Source organism: Thamnophis elegans, chromosome 6, assembly GCF_009769535.1.
Source record: "Thamnophis elegans isolate rThaEle1 chromosome 6, rThaEle1.pri, whole genome shotgun sequence".
Classification (NCBI taxonomy): Eukaryota; Metazoa; Chordata; class Lepidosauria; order Squamata; family Colubridae; genus Thamnophis; species Thamnophis elegans.
Genome location: NC_045546.1, coordinates 61,140,775 through 61,163,162, shown reverse-complemented (window position 1 = coordinate 61,163,162; position 22,388 = coordinate 61,140,775). Strand labels below are relative to the sequence as shown.

At 43.9% G+C, this 22,388-nt stretch overlaps 1 protein-coding gene across 7 annotated transcripts in view; it reads right to left on the bottom strand.

Annotated features, from left to right (window-relative positions):
- BCOR (BCL6 corepressor) overlaps nt 1–22,388 on the bottom strand; it is a 115,923-nt gene that overhangs the window by 63,033 nt on the left and 30,502 nt on the right. Inside the window, exon 2 of one of the 7 annotated variants that reach the window (XM_032219181.1) lies at nt 7–61. The exons of the other annotated variants lie outside the window; for them this stretch is intronic. The gene's annotated coding sequence lies outside the window, so the exon portion shown is untranslated. The remainder of the gene's footprint in view (nt 1–6; nt 62–22,388) is intronic. 7 annotated transcript variants of the gene reach the window in all.

Here is a 22,388-nt window from a genome sequence, read left to right as displayed (position 1 = left end):
ACATACCAATGATGGTTGATCACTTGCTGATGGATGGATGTCATCAAACACTGTTATGTAGCTGTTGAATAGAAGCAGGAAAAGTATTAAGCCCTTTGGAACCCAATACAGCAAAGGTTTCAAACTACCGTATTTTTCAGAATATAAGACGCACCTTCCCCCCCCCCCAAAAAAAGTGGGTGAAAATTTAGGTGCATCTTATAAACTGAATATGGGCGTTTTTGGCCTCCTGACTCCTCCGTGTATCATATTTTTGGCCTCCCCGGCCCCAAAAAGCACTCTGCAGTGAACCACATGGGCCATTTTCGCCAAAAATGGGCCCATTTTTAGGCTCCCAAGCTTAAAAATTGTTTTTCCAGACCCCCAGAAGCACTCTGCAGGCCAAAAGCAGGCTCTGCAAAATGCTTCTGGGGCCTGGGAGGGCAAAAACACAATGCAAGGAGGTCTTGGGAGCCCAAAAATGGGCCTGTTTTTGGCAAAAATTGGTCCATTGTTGATGAAAACAGACCCTGCAGAGCACTGCAGAGTGCTTCTGGGGGCCTGGGACGTGATGCACTGAAGGCATGGGAACCCCAAAACAGGCCTGTTTTTGGTGAAAATGGGCCTTGCAGAGCCCTGCAGAGTGCTTCTGGGGGGGGGGGGCAGGGAGGGCAAAAATGCAACACATGGAAGCCAAAAACTATTTTTTCTTATTTTCCTCCTGTAAATTTAGGTGTCTCTTATAGTCCAAAAAATATAGTAGTTGTGTCCTCACCTACTAACACATATTAGAACCAGTGCAAAGAAAGAAGAGAACCATCATGACCTCATTTCCATACCTTGAAGATTGTCCATAACCATACTATGATTGAAGATTTGAAATGCCACAGACAGATCAGACTAGGGAAATTGTACTATTTCTATCTCAATCTTGACATTCCACAAGGGCAATCAGTGCCCTGTCAGTATTATATTGAGCCATACAAAACAACAACATCAACAACAACAAGCCGCATTGAAAAAGGTCCTGATTCTTGGATGGAGCAAAGACACAGATTGGACTCCAAAGGGAAAGCAGAACAATTTTATGAAAAATAGTTTGGACCACAAGAGGAAATGTAGCATTGGCTTACCTGATAAGCTCATTTTCTGAAGAAGTGGAGATAGCATCCCTGTGTGAGTTATTCTCATATACCATCCAATAGAACTGAGTCTGCAAGTCCCTCCTCTTCCTGCTGAGATCCCCAGCTTTTTGTATGAGACTAATATGCAGACAGACGTGCGTGAACAAAAAAATGATCTCTCCAAGAATAACGGCCCGGATTCCAAGGGTGGGGCTGAATGCTGTCTCCATTTCTTCAGAAAATGAGCATAGGTAAGCCAACACTACATTTTTCTGACTCAATGGAGACAGCATCCCTGTGTGGAACATACCAAAGCATGTCTAGCATCACAGATGAGAAACCTTCCGGGATGAATCCCCCTGATTAACCCTGACCAGCTGTAAGACTCTCCTCCCAAAAGCCGCATCAGCCGATGTGTACCTGTCAATCCTGTAGTGTCTAATAAAGGTAGATGGAGACGACCACGTGGCCATGCAATGGTGCCCGTGTGCCCCAGGTGGTCGCCCTACATGTCGAGTGTGCCGTAATGTTATCTGGATTGGGCTGAGCCTGAGAGGAATATGCCTTTGCAATGCATGCCCTGATCCACCTTCCCAAGGAGGCAGGTAACGCCTTGAGCCCCATAGAGTCTGGCTGAAAAGATACAAACAGGGCTTCTGTGGAACGGAAAGTTGATGTTCTCCATAAATAGTTCTCCAAAGCTCTTTGGACGTCTATAATGTGCCACCTACATTCCAGGTGATGGACTGATTGTGGACAGAAGTTGGGGAGAACCAATTCCTGTGTGCGATGAAAGATGGAGTTTACCTTGGGGATGAATGCTGGGTCCACCCTGAGAACCATCCTGTCCAAATAGATAGTGCACAAGTCCTGTTGCATGGAAAGAGCCACTAACTCTGAAATTCAGCGAGCGGACATGATAGCTATTAGAAACAGTACCTTTTGCGACATGTAGAGAAGAATAGTGTCCTGCAACGGCTGGAACGGAGCCTGGGTGAGTGCTTGAAGGATGAGTGGTAGATCCCAGGACAGGTAACGATGCACGGTTGGAGGGTGTAAGTTGATGGCACCCTTCAGGAATTGCCAAATGAGCAGTTCGGTGGTCAGCGATCTGTCAAGTCCAGAGCAGAGGACGGAATAGAGGGCTGCAACTTGTGGTCAAAGGGTGTTAGTTGCCAAACCTGCAGCCAATCCATCCTGCAAGAAGTTGAGGATATGACACATCTGTCCCCGGGTAGGGACCACCCTTTTGGTCCAGCACCAAGCGCAGAAGGCCTTCCAAGTGCCATCATAGTTTCGAATAGTGGAGGGCCTCCTGGCTGCCTGGATCATCCAAATGACTTCTGGTGAAAGGCCCTCCACTATCATTGAGCACTGCTGAGCCTCCATGTAGTTAATTTGACCCACTGCAGATCCCGATGTGCCCCCTGAAAGAGCGAAGTCTTGGAGGGAGGGTCCCTCCATGGGGGAGCGATGGATAGAGACAGGAGATCTGTGAACCACAGGTGTCACAGCCAGTTGGGGGCCAGAAGGACCAACTCCGCCCGCTCTTCCAGCATTTTCCTGATGACCCGCTGGATCAGGGGAAATGGAAGGAAGGTGTAAAGAAGGCCTGGCGACCAGCGACATTGTAGGGCATCCCTCCCCTCCGCGCCTAGAGACGTGTACCTTGCGTAAAACCAGGGAACCTTCTTGTTGTGGCTGGTAGCAAAGAAATCAGCCACTAGGGTTCCAAACCTCCTGGTCAGTTCCCGGAAGTGGGTTGCATGAAATTCCCACTCCTCCTGATCCACCTATGATCAGCTCAGCCAGTCTGCTATGACGTTGTCGGTGCCTGCAATGTTTGGCCCGTATAGAGAGGAGGTGTGCCTCCACCCAGGTTAGCAACCATTGGGCCTCCTTCATCAACTGTTTGGATCGTGTCCCACCCTGCCTGTTGACATGGGCTTTCACCATCATGTTGTCCATTAGGACCAACATGTGTTTCCCCTCCACTGATGACTGGAAGTGAAGAAGCCCCAGCCAGATCGCCCTCAGTTCCAGGAGGTTGATGGTCTGTTGCTGTTCCAAGTGGGTCCATTGGCCCTGTGCCATATCTGTTTCTGAATGGGCCCCCCATCCCATCAGGTTGGCGTCGGTGGTCATTGTTACCCAGTGTGGCTCCCGGAACAGGCAACCCTGCATTATGGCCAGTGAAGACCACCAAGAGAGCTGCGGACCTTGGAGGGCAGTATGATTCAAACTGTAGAGCAGCTGCTGTTGCCCTTCTGGAATGGCAGGAGTAACCATTGGAGTGGCCTGCTGTGAAGCCTGGACCAGGGCACTATTGCATAACATGAGACAATCTTGCCTAACAGCTGGGACAACTGTACCCAGTCCTGCCTCCTGACTAACCATGCTAACTCCTGGAGGCTCTGCTGATGTTCCCCTGATAGAAACACCTGATCAGGACGGGTGTCTATGAGGGTGCCCAGATGTATTATGCATTTGGTTGGAACCAGATGGCTCTTTGAAGTTTATTGAGAAGTGGGTCTCTAGAACGGTTAAGGTGTCCCGCAGATCCCTGCGGGCTTGGTCAGGGGACTTGGACAAAAGGAGAATGTCGTCCAGGTAGCACATTATCCTTATGGGACAGGCCCATAGGTGGGCTTCCAAGGCTGCCAGCAGCTTGGTGAATACCCTGGGTGCCAACGAGAGGCCGAATGGGAGAGCTTGATACTAGTAGTGGCGCCCCAGGTAGCAAAAGCGCATATACCATTGGTGTTCAAGGTGGATCGGGACATGGAGGTAGGCCTGCATCAGATCTATCGAGGTGAGGAAGTCGTCCCTCCGGATGCCCTCTAGGATGGTCATTAACGAATGCATCTTGAACCACCGGTATACAACATGGCGGTTCAAGGCCTTGAGGTTGAGTATTGCTCTCCAGCCCCCCAACACTTTTGGGACGATAAACAATAGGGAGTAAAACGCCTGTCTCTGCTGGTCCTCCAGCACCGGCCAAATGGCCTGAATGTCCAAGAGGTGCCAAATGGCCTGGTCTACTTTTGGCTACTCTCAGTCCTGCGAAACATAGAAGGAAGAATTTTCCTTTTATCTTTAGATTCTATAAGCCTGGGTTCAAGGAGGGCTCCGAACAGTTTATCCCCTGCAATCGGTTCAGAGGCCAGATGCCATTTATTTTTGGTATCAGCCTACCAAGGCTGCAACCATAGTAGATGCCTGGCCACTACAGCTGACCCCACTGACTTGACCGCAAATCTGGCCGCATTAATGGATGTGTCCGCCGAGAATTGAGGGGCCGCCTTCAAGTTTGTTGAGGTCTTGGTGGGACCTCGAATCTGAGCCCAGGATCCTAGCTCTCAACTGCTGGAGCCATAGGAGTGTGGTCCTGTTAAAGAAGGATGATGCCGTGGCCGCCCTGATCGCCCAGGCGGTCGATTGGTGGCCCTTAATGAGGACGTGTTCCACCCTTCTATCCTCTGCCTTCAGGGCATACTCTGGATTGCTAAGAACCACATTGGGTGAGGACAAAGCTGCTATTGGAGCATCCACCGAGGGGACCTCCAAGGCCTTGGCCAGATCCAGCCCAATATTGTAAAAGCGTTTGTCCTGGGCTGAGGGAAAGGGGCCCAACCCCGGGAACTTCCACTGCCTTTGGACCACATCTAGGAAGAAAGCGGGGAAGGAACCACCTCCTTCTGCACAATGGGCTTGGTGAATACCAGTCCAGCTGAATCTCTTTTGGCCACTGGGGACTTAGAGGCATGGGCTGCCTCTAAGTTGGCTATTTTCTGGGCCTTGATTAGAAGAGACCTAAACACAGAAGGCTTGAAGAGGGCAGCTAAGGGAATCTGTTCTAAATCTGAATCCCTTACCAAGAGATGACAGAACCTGTGGGCCCTGAACTGTCCGTCCCTTCTGAAGCAGGGTGTTGAAGGGCCTCCTCTGTGTCTAGGTCCCCTATTTCAGAGCCCTCACTGTCTGGAGATAGATCTTCCTTAGAATAGGGAGTCTCGGCCGGTGCAGGGGTCTCAGAAGGAGAGGGTACTGTCACTGCCCGGGTCACGGCCTCTGACTGTTTCTGTGCCTCCTTTTGAGCCTTGGCGAATTGCTTGTCTAGGGACTTTTGCCTCCTGACTTCTGCTCTCTGTGTGGCCTTTGACTTGCCCTTGGTTCTACCTCCCTTCTTAGAGGGAGAGGACTTGTGCTTGCTGGGTAGGCGAAGTGTCGATGGGCCTTCCAGAGGGTCATCCAACAAAGGGGATGAGACCTCCCTTGCACCTCCTTCCATTCCTGCTCACACTGTCTGTCTAGATATTTAAGGTTAAAACAATGGAGGTGACGATCCCAATTAAGGACACACCGGGGCCCAGCTTCTGGGTAAATGAGACCAGTCCTGCCTTTCTAGACAGGCAAGCTGGGCCTGTATCTAGCCCACAACAAGAGACCCACTGATCCCTGTGCGAAAAGCCTTGAAGTGATAAGTGAGGCAGGGCTCCCCACGCTCCTACGTGGCCTGACAAGGGACAAAACTGCCCCCTCCAACCTCCGCGCTCCCCGGGGCCCACTGCAAGACTTACTGGGGCATCTGCAGACGCAGATGCCGTCCTATGATCGGCAGCCACCTGCGCTGCCAGAGCTGATGCCCCGTGGCGCTGTTCCCCGAGGAAGCCAAGCTACCTTCAGGAATCCACTGAGGGGGATCTTAAGGAACCTAGGAGTAAGGAAAATGTAAAATAAGAAATGTGAAACTCAGAAGAACTAAGGGAAAATAGCACTATATTCAGGGAGAGATCAAAAGCATGTATTGTTCAAGTGGTAGTGAGTGACAAACGCTGGGGATCTCAGCAGGAAGAGGCGGGACTTAAACTTTGCAGAATCAATTCTATTGGATGGTATATGAGAATAACCCACACAGGGATGCTATCTCCACTGAGTCAGAAAAATGGGAATTAGTGATAAAGAAGAGACAAGACGACAAGAAGAATGGATGGAAGAGAAGGACATGCAAGAGGTACATATAAAAAAACAACATATGAATTATTGGAATATCCGAAAATTGGGAAATTATATACTGCTTTATCACTACAAAAGAAAAGGGGAATAGCCTTGTATATAAAAGAAACAATAAATGCCAAACAAGTTTTTACAGATGAGGAACAGAGAATTTTGATGGTGGAAATAATGATGAATAATAAATTGATATTTTTGGTAGCAATATATGCACCAAATAGCAACCAAGAGGTTTTTTTATTAAAAAAAAATCAATGAAAAAATAACAGCAATAGCAATAGCAATAGCAGTGGACTTATATACCGCTTCATAGGCCTTTCAGGCCTCTCTAAGCGGTTTACAGAGAGTCAGCATATTGCCCCCAACAATCTGGGTCCTCATTTTACCCACCTCGGAAGGATGGAAGGCTGAGTCAACCCTGAGCCGGTGAGATTTGAACCGCTGACCTGCTGATCTAGCAGTAGCCTGCAGTGCTGCATTTAACCACTGCGCCACCTTGGCTCAACAAAATTGGCATATGAATATATCTATATCCTGGGTGACTTTAATGCAATTGTGGATACAGAAATTGACTATAAAACTAGAAAAGTAAATAAAAAGGCAAAGAAAACACTGCCTAAAGTCTTTTCTAGAATGGTGGAAGAACTAGCTGTTCAAGATGTTTGGCATGAAATGCACCCTAAAGAAAACCAATATTCATTTTATTCTAACAGACGTATATAAGACACGCCTTATGTGCCTTATGATATATAAGGCTTTAGAGACAGAATGACCATTGGCTTACCTGAATGGTCATTCTCAAGGCGCTGCGGGAGTGTCCAAGCATGGATTAACTTCAGTTTGCTGCCCAAGGACTGAGTTCAAATCTTTGTGCAGCCACGCCTCCTATTCCCCACAGAGGCTCAATTTTAAAAACGAAGGTATCCAATCCAAAGGGTGCTATATGGAAAAGTCTGTGTCTTATAGGTGCTAAGTCCTGCACCCACACAAGAAAAACCCCAGGGCGGGGTTGGATACTCCCGAACGACCATTCAGGTAAGCCAACGGTCATTCTCCTAGGTGCTGCTTTGAGTGTCCAAGCATGGGACATACCCAAGCTATGTGGTCCCAGGGTGGGAAGAAGGAATGTCCCGGGTAACAGGGGCCACAAGGACCCGCTGTAAGGCCCTCCTTCCAAACGAAGCCTCAGCTGAGGCAAAGGTGTCCAGTCTGTAATTTCGAATGAATGGAGACAGCGAGGACCAAGTGGCTGCCCGACAGATCTCTTCAATGGGTGCTTGAGTGGCTCAGGCAGCCGTCGTCACAGCGCTCCTCGTGGAGTGCGCTGTTATATGAGGAGGAACAGGCCTGGCTTGTTGTTCGTAGGCCAACTTTATGCATGCGCGCAGCCAGTGACCTATGGTGGAAGATGACACTTTCCCGCCCATTGAAGTAGGTTGGAATGACACGAAGAACGATTCCGACTTGTGAAAGGAGGCCGTCCTCTTTTTGTACACCCGCACAACGCAGCGCACATCCAGCTTGTGCCAGACCCGCTCCCTGGGATGGCTAGGGTGCGGGCAAAAGTCGGGGAGGATCACCTCCTGCGTTCTGTGGAATAAACTGTTAATTTTTGGTAAAAAGGCTGGGTCCAATCTCAGAATGACCCTGTCCAAATGAATGATACAGAGGTCCTTCCTAACAGAGAGCACAGCCAGCTCTGAGATGGACGGTGATGTTGAGATCTGGCACGCCCTCTGTCTGGACGCCAACATTAACGTCCAGGTAGCAGACAATCCTCACTGGATGAGTCCTGAGGTGTGCAGCGACAGCAGCCAGGAGCTTGGTGAAAGTCCTGGGGGCCGATGACAGGCCGAAGGGAAGAGCCTTGTATTGATAATGCTGGTTTGCAAACTGGAACCTCAGGAACTTGTGATGTGCTGGATGAATGGGAACATGCAGGTATGCTTCCTTCAGGTCGATTGAAGTCAGGAAGTCGTCCTGCCTGATGCAACCCAAGATGGTCTGGAGTGACTGCATCTTGAAGCGCTTGTACACTATATGGACATTGAGTTTCTTGAGATCCCGAATGGCTCTCACCCCTCCCAAAGCTTTGAGAACCAGAAAGAGGATTGAGTAGAATCCCCTGCCTTCCTGACCCCAGGGCACCTGCTCTATGGCCGCTGTGTCCAGTAGATGCTGGATCTCCGCCTGCATCATCTGTCGCTTGTGGGGCAACGTTGGGATGGGGCAACAAATGAAGGACCGAGGAGGAAGAGAAAGGAAGTCTAAGGTGAGGCCATGATGAATGGAGTTCAGTACCCAAGCGTCCGTCGTTGTCTCCTCCCACTGGTCGGTGTAAAGTTATAGCCGATCCCCGATGGGAAGGGACTGGTGACGGTCACTTGGATCTGTGAAAGAAGCAGTTGGAAAAAACCCTCGAAAGGACCTGCGATTCCCCTGCTGCCTGGGTTTGTCCCTGAAGGACGCCCTATCCTGGGTGAGGTCCTGTGATTGGGAATAGGACCTGGCAAAGCTTCCCGAGGAGGAAGGGGGGTCATTGTTCTGAAAGGACTGCCTACGAAAATAGGACCAGGCTTTGCAGTCCGGTTTCTTGGTGATCGCCAGTAAAATCTCCCGTTTGTCCTTGGACTCAATCAGGACAGAGTCCAAGGCCTCCCCAAATAGCTTGCCACCCTTGAAGGGTGCCGAGGCCAACTTCCACTTAGCCTTCATGTCTGTCTGCCAGTGGCATAGCGACAACAAGCGTCGAGTGGTCACATTTGAAGCCATGGTCCTTGATGAAAATTTGGTGGCATTAAGGGAAGCGTTGGTGGAGTACTCGACCGCTGCAATGATCTTGTTCACGTCTTGGCATGACCTAGTAGCCCCAGCAGGGAGGTTGGCTAACAGCTTGCGAAGCCAAAATAGTGCTGCCCTGCTGAAGTAGGAAGAGGAGGAGGAGGCCTTCATGGCCCACACAGTGGCCATGTGAGTTTTATCACAGGCCTTCTCCACCTTTTTGTCTTCCGCTTTCAGACCTTCCAGTAGGTCCGAGTTGGAAGTCAGTGCCACTATGGGATCATCCACTTGCAGAAGCTTCAAGAGCTCCTCCATGCTGGTCTCTACCAAGTAGAGCTTTTTATCCACCCCACTAGGATTGGCCAATGACCCAGGTTGAGCCTATTGTTGCTGTATGATATCCAGGAACAGCTGTGGCACTGGAACCAACTCCTGAGAAGGAATGATTTCCTTAAAGAGGCCTGCGCCTGAATCCCCTGGTCCTATAGTCTCCTTGTTACCCTGATCAGTGGTATTATCAGATTGGGCGGGAAGTCCCACTTGAATGGACGAAGCCCTAGCCTTGGTCAGAATGGCCTTGGTAGGCTTAAATAAACCAGAGAATGCGGGAGCGTCGGGGGGGCGGATTCTCGTCCTCTGACAGATCAGGGGCATCCTGTCCACCTTCGTCCTCATCAGACACCTCGCTGACCGCTGAGGAAGCAGGAGGGAAAACCCCAGAGAGTTGAGGGAGAACCCCAGTGTTCTGCCCTCTGGCTTTGGCTTTGCTCAGGAGAGGCAAGGATAAACCCAGTTGTTGGATGCCATTAGCAATCCCCTGTGATATTGCCCATTGAAACACCTCCTGCATTGCTTGGGGTAACTCAGGAGCTTCCCTAGAGCTAGGGCCAGTGGGAGGAGCCTCCTCCCCCATTAGAGAATAAACCTCTTCCATGTCTATCTTCTCCAGAGAGGAAATAGGAGACCTGGGGGAAGCCCTGGAAGGGTTGGGAGAAAATCCAAAATCCCCTTCGTCTGCCAGAGATGGAGAGCCCTCCCGTGGAGTCTCCGCCAAGGGAATGTCTGTAGAAACTGGTGGTGGAGGGGGTTCCCTGGCTTGCACAGTTTGTGCCTGGGCACTAACTGCCTTTTGAAACTGTCTCTCCAGGGCCTTCTGTCTCCTTTCAGCCAACCTTTCTGCAGCTTTTGAGACTTTCTTGGCTTGGGGCTGTTTCCCTTTTGCAGGGCAGCCTGCACTGTCCCCCTTAGCAGTAGGGTTGGGCTTGTTGTGTTTGTTAGCAGGAGGTTCAGCTTGATCCCTGGCTTCAGACATGTTCCTGTTGGCCATGGCACACTTCTTTCTCAGTCAGAGCTTTAGATGTGATAATCTCAGTAATGCAATAGTTCTGGAAGTATGCCCCTTTAATTCAGTCCAGGTTCTGAGAAAAATGGGGCCTTGTCGGGATCAGTAACAGTCAGCAATATTTTGGCGCCAAAAATGGAAGTCCCAAGGCGCTGCAGATCTGCACAGTGATAAAGCAAGGAATGGCCGGAGAGAGCCAAACCCCTTGCAGCCACTCTCAATAGTCTTCCTGGGGAGGGGGAGACCTGCCTGGAGACCCAGAGCGAGATCCCAAATTAAGAAGCCCTCCCAGAGGTGATCTGCTGTGGAAACCAGGTTGTGGCAAAGCAAACGGCTTGAGAATAAAGCGTGCCGCTTTTTTCCTGTCCAAAATGGCCACCGCAAGCTATGGAGCGCACCGGGGAGCTGCCCGCAGCTTGGAGAGTTCAGTAGAGCCTCTGTTCTAAATTTAGACCACCGACAGCGAACTCAAAGGGATCCCTACCTGCCTACCTGCCCCCAAAGCTCGCCAGCAGCCGTTGACGAGTCTCCCGGTGGTGCCTCAACCACGGTGGTCACAGAAGGCAGCCACGCTGCGAGCACCTGTTCCGCGTTTCAATTAGGAGTGAACTTTCCTCCAGTGATTTTTAAAGAATCCTAATATGCTAAACATAAAAATAAGAAAAAAGGCTACACTAACTGCTTGGAGAGTCCAATTTGCTCTTCAAGGACTGGAATTCCCCAACTGCAACTTTTTAGGGCGACTGAGTTTTTAAAACTGAGCCTCTGTGAAGAACAAGAGGTGTGGCTACACAAAGATTTGAACTCAGTCCTTGGGCAGCAAGCTGAAATTAACCCATGCTTGGACATTCCAAGCAGCACCTAGGAAAATTACAAAAATCCACAGAAAAAGTAAATAAAAAGGAAATAAAGAACCAAATGGATTTAATAAAAGATAAAATTAGTTTAATGGAGAAAGAAGAATTAGCACGCAAAATTAAAAGTATTAAACAAAACTTCTTTGAAAATGCTAACCAGGAAGATGGCTGGGGTATAAGTTAAAAAAGAGAAAAAAAGAAGCTGACAGACAAATTAATGGACAATGGAGGGGAAATGTGCTACTAAAATGAACAGAAAAAGAAAGTGATTCAGAATTATTATAAGAAGCTATATGAGCAAGAGTTAATATCAGAAGAGAAAATAAATCAATATTTAGAAAAGGTGAAAATACCTAAAATACCTGAAACAGTTTAAACACCACTAGATGAACATATATCTATGATGGAGTTAACAGAAGCAATTAAGAGGCAAAAAAATGGGAAGACACCTGGACCGGATGGTCTACCACTGAACTATATATATAAAGAACTGCAAGAAACTTTGAGTCAACCAATGTTGGAAGTATTTAATGAACTTTTGTTAGAGGCAAAGGTACCGAATTCATGGATGGAAGCTTATATCACTCTTATACTGAAAGAAGATGCAGATTTACAACAAATAAAAAATTACAGGCCAATATCCTTGTTAAATGCGGATTACAAAATATTTGCATCAATTTTTAAATCAATTCAAACATACAGATGAAAATGGTTTTTTACCTAAGAGACAAATTAAAGACAACATGAGAATAATCTTGAATACCTTGGAGTACTATGAAACACATCCAGAGAAGTAAATGGCGTTGATTTTCTTAGATGCACAGAAAGCATTTGACAATGTGAATTGGCGATTTATGTTAGCAGTTACGAAAGATGGACTTTGGGGAAAGATTTATTGAAATGATAAGGGCGCAAACCGCAAAAGTGATGGTAAATGGAGATATGACTGAGGAAGTTAGTAGTAAGAAAGGTACAAGACAAGGATGCCCTCTGTCTCCATTATTGTTTAAATTGATGTTGGAAGTACTGAATAGAAATATTAGACAAGACATAGAGATAAAAGGCATGGAAATTGAAAAGAAACAATACAAATTACAGGCATTTGCAGATGATCTAGCCTTTATTTTGGAAGACCCATTAACAAGGCCTAAATTAATAAAAAAATATATAAGAATATGGAGAAGTGGCAGGACTGAAAATAAAAATAGAAAACTAAAATCTTAGTTAAAATTTTTACAGATAAGCAAAAAATAGAATTAGTAAAGAGGTAGGCATTCAAATAGTAAAGAAAGTTAAATATTTAGGGTTCCAACTGACAGTAAGATGCATAACAATTAAGGAAGATAATTATTCTAAATTGTTGAAACAAATCCAAATAGATTTGGAAAAACTGAAGAATTTGCAATTATCCTTGGTAGGAAGAATAGCAACAATTAAAATGAATATAGGGCCAAGGCTATTGTACCTATTCCAGACAATTCCATTAAAATTGGAAAAGAAATATTTTGAAGAACTGACTAAAATAATACATAAATATATTTGGTAAGGCAAAAAAGCAAGAATTGGTCTGAAAATGATGCAAGATATAAGAAATAGAGGAGGCTTTGGACTACCAAACTGGGAATTGTACTATCAGGTGGCAGTACTTACATGGATGAAAGAGTGGATTGTACTGAGGAATATAAGATTATTAACTTTGGAAGGATATGATTTGCACTTGGGTTGGCATAAATTTTTATGGTATGGGAAAAATAAGATACATGGATATTTTCAGAGACATTATATAAGGAATGCATTATTATTGGTGTGGAAGAAAATTAAAGAACAATGTTATTTGAGGATACTAGTTTGACTTTCAACAATGGAAGTATTGATCCATCCAAATATTATTAATATGGGAAAACATTGTTAGATATAAAGATATTTTAAATAAAGAAGGGGGACTTAAAACAAAAGAAGAAATGAGGGAGCAAGGGATCAATATGATGTGGTATTCTCATGTGCAGATGCAGTCTAGATATGAGAAAGATGTTAAATTACAGGATTTTTACAAAGAATTAATGGAGTTAGGTAAAATTCCAACAAGAACAGAAGAAAGATTAATAAAGAAACTGTATAATTATTTATTGGGCATAAAATTGGAAGAGGAACAAGTAAAAGAAACAATGATAGCATGGGTGAAGAATTTTGGCTATACAATAGAATCGGATAAATGGCAGAAATTGTGGAATAGGAATTACAAATTAATAATGTCAACTGCATATAAAGAGAATTTGTACAAGATGTTTTACAGATGGCATCTACCCCCGGCGAGGTTGGCAAAGATGTTTAAAAACAAGTCAGCTAAATGTTGGAAGTGCCACCAAATACCTGGATCTTATTATCATATGTGGTGGACATGTGGAGAAGCAAAGAAATATTGGACAAAAATTACGACATGGTTGGAAGAGATGATACAACAATGTATTGAGCTGAAGCCAGAAACATTTCTGCTGGGAATTCTACCTGAAATTTATAATAAAGAGAATGTATATTAAATTCATGTATTAACTGCAGCTAGAATTGTATTTGCACAACATTGGAAAAGTGAAGAGATCCCTATTGATGAGAAGGTGATAAGAAAATATTAGAATGTGCAGAAATAAATAGACTAACATTAGCAATTAAAGAGAAAGAGCAAACTGAATATTATATGATTTGGGAAGTATTTTACCAATGGTTGGAGAGAAAAAAAGGAGTTTGGAAATGAAGAAAACTAAAAAATAAGTAGAGAATACACTTAGATAAAGATATAAAAGTTAGTATGTGTATGATAAGAATAATGATGTTTAATGATATATTATTACTAGAAGATAGTAAGAAGAAAAACAGAGAGTTTTATAATGTTTAAATGCTTGATATATTATAATACAACTTAGGGAAATGTTAATATGAATGTGAAAGATGTGGCAAAAGAGGAACGATGTTGCACAGAGATGTTTGTACCCAGATGTCACACTGCACTAGGAAAGATGGAATATTTATTTTTGTAACCAAAAAATAATAAAACTCTTTTTTTTAAAAAAGGTCCAGATTATCTTTGATAGGTGTTGATAACAGAAGAAACAAATGACCAATACATAGCAATGCTAAGATTCTGAAGGATTCTGTCCACTTCCTTGAGACTTGCAGATTCAAACTCCTCTCCAGATAATAGAGCAGGGCTCCTGTTCAGTCAGTTCCCCAGAACATGTCCAACCAGAATCCACTGAATGAATTCAAATGTCAGATGCCTAGCAGATTCCTCATAACAGCTCTTCTAATGTTTATCATGGCTCTCCAGCCACATATAAGTTAACAGATTCTTAAAAGAGGCCACTGGATGGCATTCTGGAATTATGATAGGAGTGGGAAAATAATTACATTTTGCTGCCCTTATCACCACTATGTTGGTCATAACATAAACTCATGCAAATGTTTAGACTCATTCTTCTTATTTCTCCAGCTCTATGTCTTTTCTGACTCTTGACACTCCTCCAAAAAACTAAGGAGTCCAACAAAATCACAACAGAAGTCATTCAGATGCAATCCTATCTAAAGCCATTTCAAAAAACAATTAAGACATCAGTTTAACTGCCAGCCCAAAAATTCAGAAAACTCCCCAGGCACTATCTGGAAATCAAATGATATAAGAGAACTAGTGATTTAATAGGCTCAATTTTTATTCAGTGGGAAGCAGGACTAAAAATCTCCAAAGGAATCAGAAAGTAGTTGTAATATGACAAAAGATAGGTATTAATGTTCATTATCCTCAGATTCCTTCATATTTGCCCCAATACAGAGACTATATCTAATATTTGAGTACCCATGTACTACTTTATGTTGCTTACCTTGTCTTATGGGTTAGGCTTGAATAGTTCTTTACAGAATATAACAGTTACTATTCTTATTAATATAATTCTTTTTCATATATTTTAAGCCTAAGTCATTTAAAGGGTCACATAAGAAAGCATAAAGAAATTAGTGCAATAAATCACTCTTGTCAGAATTCATAAAAGTCCAGAACCCCAATGAAATCAACACTGTCCTAATTGTTTGTTTCTCTCACACACTTTGTAGCAAATTTCTGGGAATCTTGAAATCCAAATAGAAATCAAGAGTTCTGTACTTCAAAGCCCAATACATTTCATACCAGCACAGCATTGAAAGGAGCCATTTAGACCTTTCAAAACTCTGCTCAATGCAAGAATCCAAACTAAAGCATCCTTGAAGATGGCTGTTCAGATTCTGGTTGAATATACCAGAAGCAGCGTTCACATCTCCAATGACAGTTGGCTCCACTAAACACTTTTACTGCTGCAAAGCTTTTTCCCAATATTCAACCAAAAGCCACTTTTCTGTAACTTCGGTATGCCACACCCTGAAGTCCAACAAAATAGAAGTCCTGATTTTTTCTGTGTGATATCAATTCAGTCATATTTTCTAAAATCTAAAACAGCCACACACACACAAACCTTTTGGGCACCAGGGACCTGTTCTGTGGAGAGAGTTTTTTCTGCGGACCTGTCGGGGTATGATTTCACATCCTGCCTGTATCCCATTGATAGGGCTTTGCTTGTTTCCATAGCCCAGTTTCTTGCATGCCATAGCCTGGTGCTAATCCATGGACCTTGGGGACCCATGATCAAAATACTCAATTGCCCTCAGCTCTCTTTGTAAGATTTAGCTTCTAGTCCCTTCAGCATCTTTCTCTTCTCACAACCAGTTTCTTATTCTTTGTGTGACATCTAGAACTGGACCCAGTGCCATGCCCAGAATTGGATGCAATGTAACATGTCCAACTAATACAAAACTACTTCCTGTGATTTGGAAGCTACACTTTTATTGGTGTAGTGTAAACCTGCATTTGTCTTCTTAGTAAATATGTTACACTGCTAACTCGTATTTACTTTGCAATCAGGTACAATTCCAAGATCTCAGCTCCCCATATATAATTCAAGACAGATGGAAACACCTAGTTAACCTTGGCTAAGCAGAATTGGATCAGGTAATTATCTGAATAGCAGAACACCAGAAATTTTCAGGAATATAAAGTATTTAAAAAGAATATTCCTGGAATAGATTAACATAGAAAACTAGTTCCATACTATTACCAATAAGCCAATACAAATTTGTCTGTAACAAAGAGCCAAGATGAGCCAAGGGAGACAGTACCATTTATTATTAAAGCTTGATGTCCTCCTTTCTAAACTGAGAATTTTATTTTTTTTATCTGATTGAAATATTTCACATTTTAAATTTCTTTCTGTTCTTTTTAGCCCATTTTTTAACCCATTAAAATTATTTTTTTCTGTCTCCAGCAGCATTGCTATCCTATACAGCTCGGTGTCATCTACACATCTGAAATCCTCAACCATTTCCTTAAGAAAAATGTTGAAGAAAACCAAAGACTTGCCAACCAGCTCATAATTTAACATGTTTGCCAATCAGAATGTTATGGGCTTTTCTGTGAAATCACTAAATGTCTATGGAGATTCTCAGTTATCCATGTCATAGTTGTCCAAAGGTGCTTTTTCAAGAGGCAACTGGACTTTCTGAAGAAGCTTCTTGGATGAAAAGTGAAATGTCTTCAAAGAAAAACCAGAAAGTCCAGTTGTTTCTTGAAAAGGCACCTTTGGGTTCTTTATTAAATGTTTTGTTGAAGTCAAGATATATTCTATTTGTAGCAGTCAGATAATCTACAAAGGAAATTACCCATTCAAAAATGAAATAAGTCATTAAACTGAGTCTAAAGAGATGCTCTGGTATGGAAGCAGAGTGAGAGTGAATCTTTGAACATTTATCTAAGGCAGAAATCCTATTCATCACTAAAACAATAACAAACAGCATGTTTGTTTTGTATTTTAAAGGAAGTTTCTAAGATCCCAATCTCCAAGAAAAAGCTGAAGGGGCTATGGACTATGAAAGTTGGAGATTCTAATTTTAAAATGGTAACATTTTAATTTTCCTGGAGTAAGAATTTGCATGTCAGCTCAGAAAGGTGTTAAAAATAGTTAGTAAACTCCTCACTCTTGATTTGATTAAGTAACCAAACCCTAGTGGCTTTTACCATTGGAGTTGTTGTTGCTGACCTGCTGTTGCTGCTTTGAGTGCTTTCAGTAATTTAATGACGCCTGTTCATTCCAGGGAAAGAAATCATTAGCGGGCATACTGGAGAAGCATTAGTAGTCCAAAAGGATCAGCGCTGTGTGCAATAGAGAAGGAAAGTGAAAAGCAACCAGATTTTTGTGTCCAGAAACAAAATAACTTTGCCTGCCTTCATTCGTTCCAGAACAAGCTATCTCCACCAGCATTAAATTCTACTTTGCTGCATGAGTGAAGTGTCAGGACAAGCTGCGTTTTATTAACCCGATTATCCCAACACATGATTTATTCCAGTGCCAGATTTTAATTGTTCTTTGGAGGCTCAGTCGATTATTTTGATTGAGGTTCATCCTACATCCTGCTGTTAGATGCTGGGTTAATGGGAAAGGATTTTAACATACAGGATACTCCCTTCAGGTTTTCCTGTCATCAGAAAAGAAAGAAAAATGCAAGCAAACACCAATATGAGTTAAGTGATATCTTATATTACATACTAAGTATTCAATCCTATATATGCACTAGAGAGGCCATGGCATTCAGTCCATATTGGATTAATTGGAGGTAAAATGTTTTACCGTATTTTTCAGACTATAAGATGCACCTTTTTCCCTCAAAAGAGATTGAAAATCTGGGTGCATTTTACACACTGAATACAACATTTTTCTGCCTCCTGAAACCCCTCCCTCTTCACCAAAATAGCATAGATTGTAAGAGGCTTTCAGAGAGCTCCTGGGGTCTGGGGAGGGCAGAAATGAGCAAAAAATGGACTGTTTTTTGCTCAATTTTGGTCCCCTAGCCCCCAGGAGCACTCTATAAGCTTCCTAATGCCCTTTTTTTTTTGACAAAAAATGAGCCCGTTTTTTGCTCATTTTTGCGCCCCCTCCTCCCCCCCCCCGAACACTCTACAAGCCTCCTAAGAGCTATTCATGCCCTTTAAAAAAACTAGGCCTATATTCACAAAAAAACTGGACCATTTTTGGGAGGTTTGCAGAGTACAAAACATTTTTTTTATTTTGCCTCTTCAAAACCTTGGTGCGTCTTATCCAAAAAATACGGTAGGTATAACAATAGCACTTAGACTTCAGTGTTTTACAGCCATCTCTGGGTCCTTATTTTACTATCTCAGAAGGATAGAAGGCTGATCCAAACCTTGAGCCTGTGAGGATTGAACCCCTGACAGTCAGCAGAATTAGCCTGCAATATTGCACTCTTAACCACTGCACCACCATGGCTCATAGGTGTGATGCTGCACAGCAATAAATATTGAAAAGACATGTTCCTTGCGTCCAGTTATTAGTTTAGATGGAACAGAATCACAGAACCCAATGCACAGAACAAATTGATTTTAATAAAATGACATGCTCTCCTAATACCTTCCAGAGTAACTAGCTCCCAAATTGCTAGAACAGAAAACCAAATAATACCTTTCCTTTTCCTCCTTCCCCTCCCCTCCTCAATCCCTTCCACTATTACCATAGCAGCTAGAAGAAATTATTGTGCTATCATTCAAAAGGAGTTATTCTGCTGAAAAGATGGGCTTGCTGAACAGATTTATTGTTTTCCAGATGTACCGCTCTTAATGTTTTCAAACAGAGCAGCTACTGCCTGGAGATAATGATTTAGAGTTTTACATACCGTTAGTAGTCGCCCAGTGTGCTGCCTCATCTATAAGGAATGGAGTGGACACAAAATCCAAATAGAGAAAGTTGTGTGACAGGAGTGAAGGGCACCACTCACTCTCACTCCTCTTTCTGAAAATAAAACATGGCAGGAGCCTACTTATTGAGCTTTTGATATTTTTGCTAGTAATGCATTGCTGCTATCAGCTGCATGCCTGCCTGGTTAAGATGTTCATATTTTAGAACAACTTTAAGAATGAAATCCCCAAATATGCTGTTTTGGAAGTTCCAATGAATGGGAGGACTCACTTCTAAGAACTCTTAATTTTAGAAACATGTAAAAACTCTTAAGTAAACTGTACAATAATAATCAGTGTAGGTATGATAGACTACCTCCCATGACACTGCAATAATCTTAAGAATCTTAAGAAAGCACTGAGAAAAAGAAAACTATTTTGCTATCTACTGCAAGGCAAGCATCTCTCTGCTATTCCACTCTGCAAAACTGCCTCAAGCGGAGGTGTTTGCAGAGAGGCCTGATATGAGGCTTGCACAGCCAAGTCTTTGAACACCACAGCTGTATGGCAGAGAGTGAGATGAAGCCATTGAATTAGAAGTGAATATTTTTCAGAATCAGAGATTTTTCTGGGTGTGTGAGGTGGCTGAGCCAGTTATTGGGGGATTGTGCAAAATAAAGCCAAGCACTATGATCAGTGTGTGTTCCTTTTGGGAGGTGGGTGGGATAACAAGTTTGCTAGTTCTTGCTTGTTTTCAGAGTCATGCTTTGCAGTTGGATATGTACATACGTTATTTATAATCACCACCACCCCGATGAACTTTTTGTGAACTGTTCAAAAGTGGAGGTCTGTTGAACAAACAGCGGCGCCACTGCCAGCCATAATTTCATTGCAACAAACAACAGACTTTAACTCTTCAGATTCCCGTCATGGAGCCTTTACTTGTAGGATGGAGAAAGGGGAGGCAAGAGGAGGGAATAAATGCTGCTTGTATCATTGATCTGTGGCTGTTAGATAAAGAACTTTTTCTAAATAAAGCACTCCATTACTCACTGCAATAGGAATATTTAGAATTAGTGACTAATGCAGGTTTATACTTGGAAACCCTAGTGCAGTCATGGCGAACCTTTTTGTAAACGCATGTGAAAATTGTCCGTGCACAATAGCATGCACGTGTCCAACACGCACAATGCAATGCACCCCACCCATCTGCACATGTGCATGCATCCCCCTCATGCATGCATGCATTATCCCCCATACATGCATGCATGTCCCACCACATATTTTTCGCCCTCCCCAGACTCCGGAGGCTTTCCTGGAACCTGGGGAGGGCAAAAATGGTCTCCTTCAGCCCCCCCCCCCCCCGCCAAGAGGCTCTCCAGAAGCTGGAAACAGATCGTTTCTGAACTTCCAGTTGGCCCATTGTGCCCGTTGTTTGCCCTCCCCAGGCTCCGGAGGCTTTTGCGGCCCTCCAGAAGGGCGAAAATCAGCTGGCCAATGTGTACATGCGTGCTGGAGCTGACGGCTCACGTGCCAGCAATAGCAATAGCAATAGCAGTAGACTTATATACCGCTTCATAGGGCTTTCAGCCCTCTCTAAGAGGTTTACACAGAGTCAGCATATTGCCCCCAACAATCTGGGTCCTCATTTTACCCACCTCGGAAGGATGGAAGGCTGAGTCAACCCCGATATGGTTATGATATGGCTATGTGTGCCATAGGTTCGCCATCACGGCCCTAGTGAAATCATTTCTTGCTGACATTCAATCTCCAGTTAAACTAACTTAAACCTAAATAAATAACCACTCACTATTTCTCAGAAACAAGTCCAATCAAATTCAGTGAAACTGATTCTTAGTCACTAGTAAATAAGAGCAGGCTTTTTTAGAACTGGGTTGATCTTAGGTAGTAAGGCGTCTCAAAAGTGATGTCAAGAGATGGACCTATACCAGTGATGGCGATCGTTTTTCTGCTCGGGTGCCAAAAGGGCATACACGTGCATGATAGCATGTGCGTGGCCACACCCATAAAGCAATGCAGTCCCCCCGAAACATGCATGCACAATCCCCCCCGGCTACCCCCCCTGCACATAAGTGCAGGCCTCATTGAAGCCTCCAGACCTCCAGTAGCCCCCTTGGACTCCAGAAAAGTCTCTGAGAGCCTGTGGATGGCAAAAAATGGGCCCAAAGGGTCTATCAGAGGGCCCATAGGCCTGTTTTTCACCATCTACAGGCTCTGAAGGCTTTCCTGAAGCCTGGGGAGGGCCAAAATGTCCCCCCTCCCGCCCTCTGGAAGCCCAAAAATCAGCTGGCCAGCACTGGAGCTGACATAGGGCAATGCCTCACGTGCCCTCATATATGGCTCCACGTGGCATAGTTTTGCCATCACGGACCTATATTAATAAAAATTGAAAATTAGGTAAAATATTTAGGCTACAGATCAGTCCTTTTTATTTTGCATAATTAAGTTTTCAGACAAGTTGGGTATCATTTTAATTTCCTGTTTCAAAATAAATTCATTTTATTTAAAAGTAATGTTTAAAAGTAATGAGGTAAAGATTCCCCTCACGCATTATGTGCTAGTCATTTCTGACTCTAGGGGGCGGTGCTCATCTCCATTTCAAAGCCAAAGAGTCAAAAACGCCTCCATGGACGCACGCAACTGTTACCTTCCCACCAAAGGTGGTCCCTAATTTTCTACTTACATTTTACATGTTTTCAAACTGCTAGGCTAGCCTGGCAGAAGTTAAAAGTAATGCATGTGGTTAAATATTATAGACTCTTGGCCTACTTGGCTAGACCTTAAATTTAAGTAGTTTGTACTGGTTTTTAAGACCCACTTGTCAGCCAGACCTTTTAAGTAAGAATTATAGAAGTCAAACACATTTGAAGAATTCAATCAGAAATGGGTTAAATTTGTCCCAATTACAGTACTGTGTGTATGTTCATGTGTGTTTATGGGTAAACACGCCCTCAGAGTCAGTATGATTCTGGCAACTGCCTGGCCAAGCCCCTGCAGTTTTCTAGAGATAGGTTGTAGTGGTAATTAAGGCATCAGGCTAGAAACCAAGATTCTGATTTAATCCTGCCCTGGTCAGAAGTCAATTGGGTTACTCTCTGTCAGTCATTCTCTCAATCCCAAGAAGCAGGAAAGGGTAAACTACTTCTGAAAAATCTATATTATCAGGCCACCAAAGAAAACTGCCATGGAATAATGGAGTCAGGTTTGGATTCCTGGATATACCTGGATTAGTTCCTGCAGCGTTCTTTTTGGTGGCCTGATAATATAGATCAGTGAATTTGAAAAAGAAATGGGGGAAAGACCGGGGGGGGGGGGGCGCAGCTCTGTCCTAAAGTACAGACCGTTTTGTTCACTCAATTACAGAAAACGTGCTCACCACCTTCCCATATTTAATGGCGTGGAAAGCACCCGACTGCTTAGCTACAACTCGCACATACTGGTCTGCGCTTCTTGAGTTGCCCGGTACTGCTGAGAAGCTAAGAGCTGCCGCCGTCTTGGAAAGAAACGAATCG